General features: G+C 36.4%; 1 long non-coding RNA gene across 1 annotated transcript; it reads left to right on the top strand.

The window, feature by feature from the left end:
* Positions 1 to 3,091: 3,091 nt before the first annotated feature.
* LOC132101604 (uncharacterized) lies at positions 3,092 to 4,827 on the top strand. Its single transcript, XR_009423194.1, has 2 exons — positions 3,092 to 4,060; positions 4,153 to 4,827. It is a non-coding gene; the product is annotated as an uncharacterized LOC132101604 (long non-coding RNA).
* The last annotated feature ends 1,170 nt before the right edge of the window (positions 4,828 to 5,997 follow it).

Raw genomic sequence — 5,997 nt, 5'->3', positions numbered from 1 at the left:
TCCCACCATTGTCTGTACGGATGAAGTGCCAGAGACAGTGGAGGGTAATAAGCTGAGAAAGATGCTCAGGCCCAGACAGAGCCAGATGCCTAAATTAGCACCAAAACCCAAAGAGACTATCCTCAGGGAACGGCTGAGGATGGGGCTTTATTTCTCAGGCTATTTCTCAGTTAGCAGCACTGTATGCTTCTGTGGTCAGGAATTGCATGAGCATTTGCACAATCATGTGTGCTCACGCAATAGATGCACTCCTCTCTGCAGTGCCTGCAAGAGTATCGAGTTGTTATCAAGTTTAAATCATTAAAGGTCAATGCTAATTGATTAATATGAATGTGTATTCTAAATTGTAGCCTGTTTATATTTTTACAGTTTAATTATTTATTGTATTGTAATTATCGTTGGCTCATTGACGAATTGCTTTTGTATCCAAAGTGACTTGGATTTGCAAGCATCTGCTAAATGCATATATTTAATGGATTTGATATCATGCATGATGTGCATTGCAAAGTATTTATGAATCATAAAGTTCTGTGTATAAATTAATGTATTTTGCATGTAAAATCTCAAACAATTGGAGCTGAATTTAAAGGACAGTTTGTTCTTCTCCCCCTTCTGCTAGGGCACAGCAGTTGGGCAAGCAATTAATTAAAGCTCCATTACAATATATTACCCAGTAAAATGGAGGCAGTGATGCAGAAAACCACAGAGAAAGTTTGCACCGGGACAGCAACAGTATTTCACAGCAAAGCAAAAGGTGAATAACAAAAAAGGGAGGAATTATTTATGCTAAATAAAATAGAAAAAAAAGCAGATGGATGCAGTGAACAGGGGAAAACAAGTATTGCAGGAGAGTTGGAGGACTTGCATACAAAGCAATTGAGAACACTGTCACCAACTGAGGTTTCTGCTCTCGACAGCAACACAGTGGGAAAAATAGGGTGAGATAAACAATTGACGTTAATAAATACACTGATGAACAATGAAATATTGAGGAAACGTGTGTTTGGCAGAGAATAGAAGAGGCGGGGGAGGGCTTTTACTGTCTGGCTCAGTCTGTGGCCCCATGTGGCAGTTGCTGCAGCTGGCATGATAATATCAAAGGCCTATGGGAGGTGGCTTTCTGGGAATATTTGTCTGGCATACTAACAGTTTTCTCCCCGTCATATGTCATCTTTATGTCCAGTGTTATAGGGCTTCACATATTTATTTCTTAAAGTCAGCTCTGTGAGATTTTATTTCACGCTGTTGTGATAAAAACTTAGTGCCAGATTAGATTTGGAAAAATATATGACTGCAGGGAGAATGGAAGCTGCTATTGCTTTCTGAGAAAGTTCACACTTGCATATATATTTATATCTTATATAGAAGCCATTTTTAATGCATGCTTTACTAAACTTATCTCTTGAGGACAATTTGAGAATTGATCGTGTTAATGAAGACACTTGACAAGGGTAGACAAGTTACGAATCGCTTTCATAACTAAGAAATGAACAGTGGTGAGAAATGGCTCAGAAGCATCTCTTGGGTTCGTGTTGAAGAACATTGTGTGTTTTACGGTAAAATTCCCCTTGGATATCTCAGCTGTCGAACTAGTCTTAATCTCGGGATAAACACGATTATCCTGCCAAGGGTTGTTCTCAGCTTTGTATTGGCTACGGGGGAGCTTTGAAATTGTTTCCCCCACCTTTTTCTCCACCTCTTTGGACGAGTGGCCATGAAAAGCCTGAGACTGAGATTCCCTAGCAGGACTCGAATAACATGCAGCAGAAAGAACCACAATCAGAATCAGAGTGGTAGGTCCAAACTGAACTATTAAACACAGGTGATCCAGAGCCACAATGGAGATGTTAGGATCAAAGAATTATAAGGCATCTTAATCCAGATCATGAATTTAAGAGATGGATGAAAGTAAAAGTTCCTTAAAGGGACAGTCCACCCTGAAATACAAATTCTGTTATCATTTACTCACCCTCATGTCACTCTAAAACTGTCTTGTGCAACACAAAAGAAAGTAAGATTGCCTTTTAATATAATATAATATAATGTATATATCATGCAAAAATAAAAAAATAAAAATGTATATATATATATATATATATATATATATACCGGTATATATATATATATATATATATATATATATATATACATTTTTTGTGTGTGTGTGCATGTATGTTCAACAGGGAAAAAAAAGAAAGTCATACAGTTTTGGAACAACATGAGAAATTTCATTCTTGGGTCAACTATGTCTTTAAGACTAACGTGGGCTTTTTTAGACTAAATCTAAGCATATAAAAAGTACCCTTATGTGACTTCAAATCAGTTTCGATGACAAATGCATTGTTGTTCCTATTATTCAGGTCTATGCCATTCAAATCATAATTTCTTTGGAGACCAGTTCTTTCAAGGACTTTTCTTTTGTTGATAACAATGCAGAGTGCTAAAGATGAGGTTCCAGTAACCTGACCACAGGTGCATTAAAAAAAGTTAAGCCAATGTAATTTGTAATAAAGCAATAAAATAAAAGAGAAGCTGGGACTTCTCTGCAAATCCTTAAAGCACTCACAGGAACATCAATAACTGTATCCTGGAGGATGTGAGAGCAGAGGGCAGGATTAGGAATTCAGGAACAGGAGAGTGGAGACCAGGGAACACTTAAACTTCCCTCATGGCCTCACCATTATAAAAGACCTTGAAAAATAATTATCCTCACTTTGTAGATTACCTTCGCATTTTGCACACTTTACATCCTAATGAGGAGAATTATAATCACTTTTAAAATGTAAATAGAAGAGATATATAGTTGAAACCTCTGAGTTTTTGTTAGGTTTGCTTTGAAAAGTCTGCCATTGTTTACTTACAAAAATGTTGTGGTCCGAACAAGAATGGACGCCTTTGAATTCCATTGTATGGACAAAAGACATTTTTATTCTTTTTAATGTATTTGTGTTCATGGGGATGACTAAATTATTACATAATTTTAATTGATGAGTGAACTATCCCTTAATTTCATGGAAAAGGTACAATGGGTGTTATTTTAGTATTATTAATATAATTTTAGTTAACATTTTGAATTAGAATTTTTTAACATCTGTTTTTGTTTTAATTTGAGTTTGTTTTTTATGTCTATAGTTTAAGCTTTAGTTTTTATTTTTCCATTTAATTACTTTTAGTTATTAACTCAGCTTAAACGAAATGAAAAATGTTGGCATCCACCTGAAATAAATAAGATAGCATTTTGCTTTGATAATAACCCAATAATATTAACAATAACCCTGTTTCGTGGTTATTATTGTTAATACAATCGGGTTATGATTAACTAAAACAAAAACAACAACAAAAATGTCATTTTCATTATTAAAAGAAAATTAAAATTAACTGAAAATAAGTTTAAGGATTGTTTATTCTATTTAATTTTAGTTAACGTTTACTTTATTTCAAGTAATAAGCATCTTTTTTATGGTTTTAGTTAATGATTATAACCATGCTCCAATCCATATGCAAATATTATATAAGGACGTGTGATCCCCATTATTGCTATCAGAGTCAAGTTCATGTTCATTGCCTGTGGGAGTCCCAGCCAGACTGGGGACTTCTTCATCCACCCCTGTGAACCAGCTCACCCCTTGTAACCCACACCCTATCTGCCCCATCCGCTCACCCCTGTGGTTTTAGTGGCGGGCTGGAGGGGGCTCTCCTCTCTGTGCAGTTGCTAAGGGAGCAAGACCTGGCTGGCCCAGCAATGTGCTGGTGAAAAGGCCCGCCTGTCAAAGTGTCTGAGGGAAGTCAGGCTGGTTGGCGCGCCCCTCCGTATACACACACTCTTATATATACAGCCTGCATGTGTGTGTGTTCCAGACCCTGGGAATGGCAGCAAGCACTTTATATTCATCAGCCACCCCCCCCCCCCCCCCCCCCCGCCGCAGTATTTGGTAAATAGCCCCCCTCATTCCTTAAATGTCTAGTCTACTTCCATCCCATAATCCTCCTCATTGCATCTCCTCTAGGAACAATATTTGTGACTCTTGGTAAAAACGATTGTAGGCCTTTAGGTTCTACAGTGTGAATACACTTTTCTCTCTTAGTTTAAAAAACACGTAGTCAGCTTTAACATCCATGGAACCTTTCAATTACACAAAAGGTTCCTTTTAGAAATTTTTTTTTTTTTTTTTAGAATGTTATGTTTTTCACCCTAAGTAACAATGGTTCTTTGCTCACTGAAAGGTTCTTTGAGGAACCCAAAATGGTTCTTCTGTGGCATCTCTTTGCAGAAACCCTATTTTGAGTCCTTTATTTTTAAGAATGTTTTTTATTGGCATCAATGGTTTCATGAAGAACCTGTAACAATTCCATTCCACAAAAGGTTCTTTGTAGTAGAAAAAGGTTATTTTAAGAACTGTTCACTGAAAGGTTCTTTGGGAAACCAAAACATGGCTATGAAAACCTCCTTGTGAAACCTTTATTTTTAAGAGCGTAGTTCTTTGCATGATGAGTGTGGACTGTTGCAACGATATTAGTAACTTAATACAATTGTTTCTACTATAATCAACATAGTGGTGCATAGTACATTAAAATGGCATGTTGGGCTCCGTTCCCATTACAGTAGAGTTTGGTAAGAACGTGTGTGTGTGTGTGTGTGTGTTTTCTTGTGTGTGTTTTCTTGAGGTCTCATTCAAGGCTGAGGACAAGAATTGAGAATAAAAGGGCAGTGATTTGCATAAGCTGCATGCTGTCTGAGGGTTTTTGGGAAGGCGGTGGGAGCTTGAGAAGAAAAAAATATGCGGGAATACAAAAAAAAAAAAAAGAAAAAGAAAGAGACAGAAAGAAACCACACATTGTAGAAGCGCAGAAAGAGAGAGGGGGTTTGAATGAAGCAGAGGGTGAAAATTGACAGAGAAAAGGGTCTTGCCAAGTCTCCTGCAGGGATTAAATTGTCCATAAACCTCTCTATATATAATTTGGGGAAACTGGTAATGGCGTTGATACACATCATACACAATTCTAAAGTTGACGGAGTATAGAAATGATTCACACCACTTTTGGAAGCAAATAAAGAATGAGGGATTGTAAACAAATATGGTCAATGCTTATTGTATTGTATGCATTACCCTTCACTAGATAACCAAATTTGTTTTACTGACTATTATTTGGAGCAATATAAATACTCAAAATTATCTCAAAATGTCACCCTCTTTAAAAGTATAATGACCACTAAGCTGAGTGAATATGGTGATGTTGTAAAACTGTCGAATAACGCACACAGCATTACCCCAAACTGCATTTTAGATGCTTGATTGTTCTCATTAAAATAAACTATTGGAAATGCCACCAAAATGGACTCCAACCTTTCTAAAATCAACAACATTTAGAATATTAGCAGTATTGCAAACCCATAAATCCACTTCCTATTATTTGGGATGAAATACAAGAAAAAAATACTGCTGACAATGGTGTGTTTGCATTGCATTGTGTTTCAGTTTTCATAGTAGCATTACTGATCGATAACTCTAAACACTTTTCCCATCGCTAGATTTATCAGGAATGGAGTACAGAAGATAGCAGGGCTGTCATTTGCATTTCAGTCAATCAGATATTTTCAAGTTGACAGTGGAGAGACATTCAAGACATCACAAATGCCAGTTTTAGCACACTGGATTAATTTTGGAAGTATTTTTATTTTCTTTCAGAAACACAGAAAACAACTTTGGGCTTCATTTATAAAAAAATATATATATCTGTTGTGACCATACAACTCTAGTTATTTGGATCTATTTCGAATGTTAACGTTAATATGGTTTTTCATTTCCACTACATTGAATAACACTATACACACTACCATCACAGTGCACATTTGTTGATGCCAGTATGTTGTCTTTTTGACATTTATGTCACAACAATAAGCCATGTCATATTACTCTTTTTATTATCCTCTCTAACCAGGCTCCTGGCAATGAGACTCAAGAAAAAATTTCCATCGTTGTCATCAGCTGCTGGAGA

The sequence above is a fragment of the Carassius carassius genome, chromosome 2 (genome assembly GCF_963082965.1).
Source record: "Carassius carassius chromosome 2, fCarCar2.1, whole genome shotgun sequence".
Taxonomy (NCBI): Eukaryota; Metazoa; Chordata; class Actinopteri; order Cypriniformes; family Cyprinidae; genus Carassius; species Carassius carassius.
Note: the sequence above shows the minus strand (reverse complement) of the source record. Positions and strands in the feature narration are given on the sequence as shown.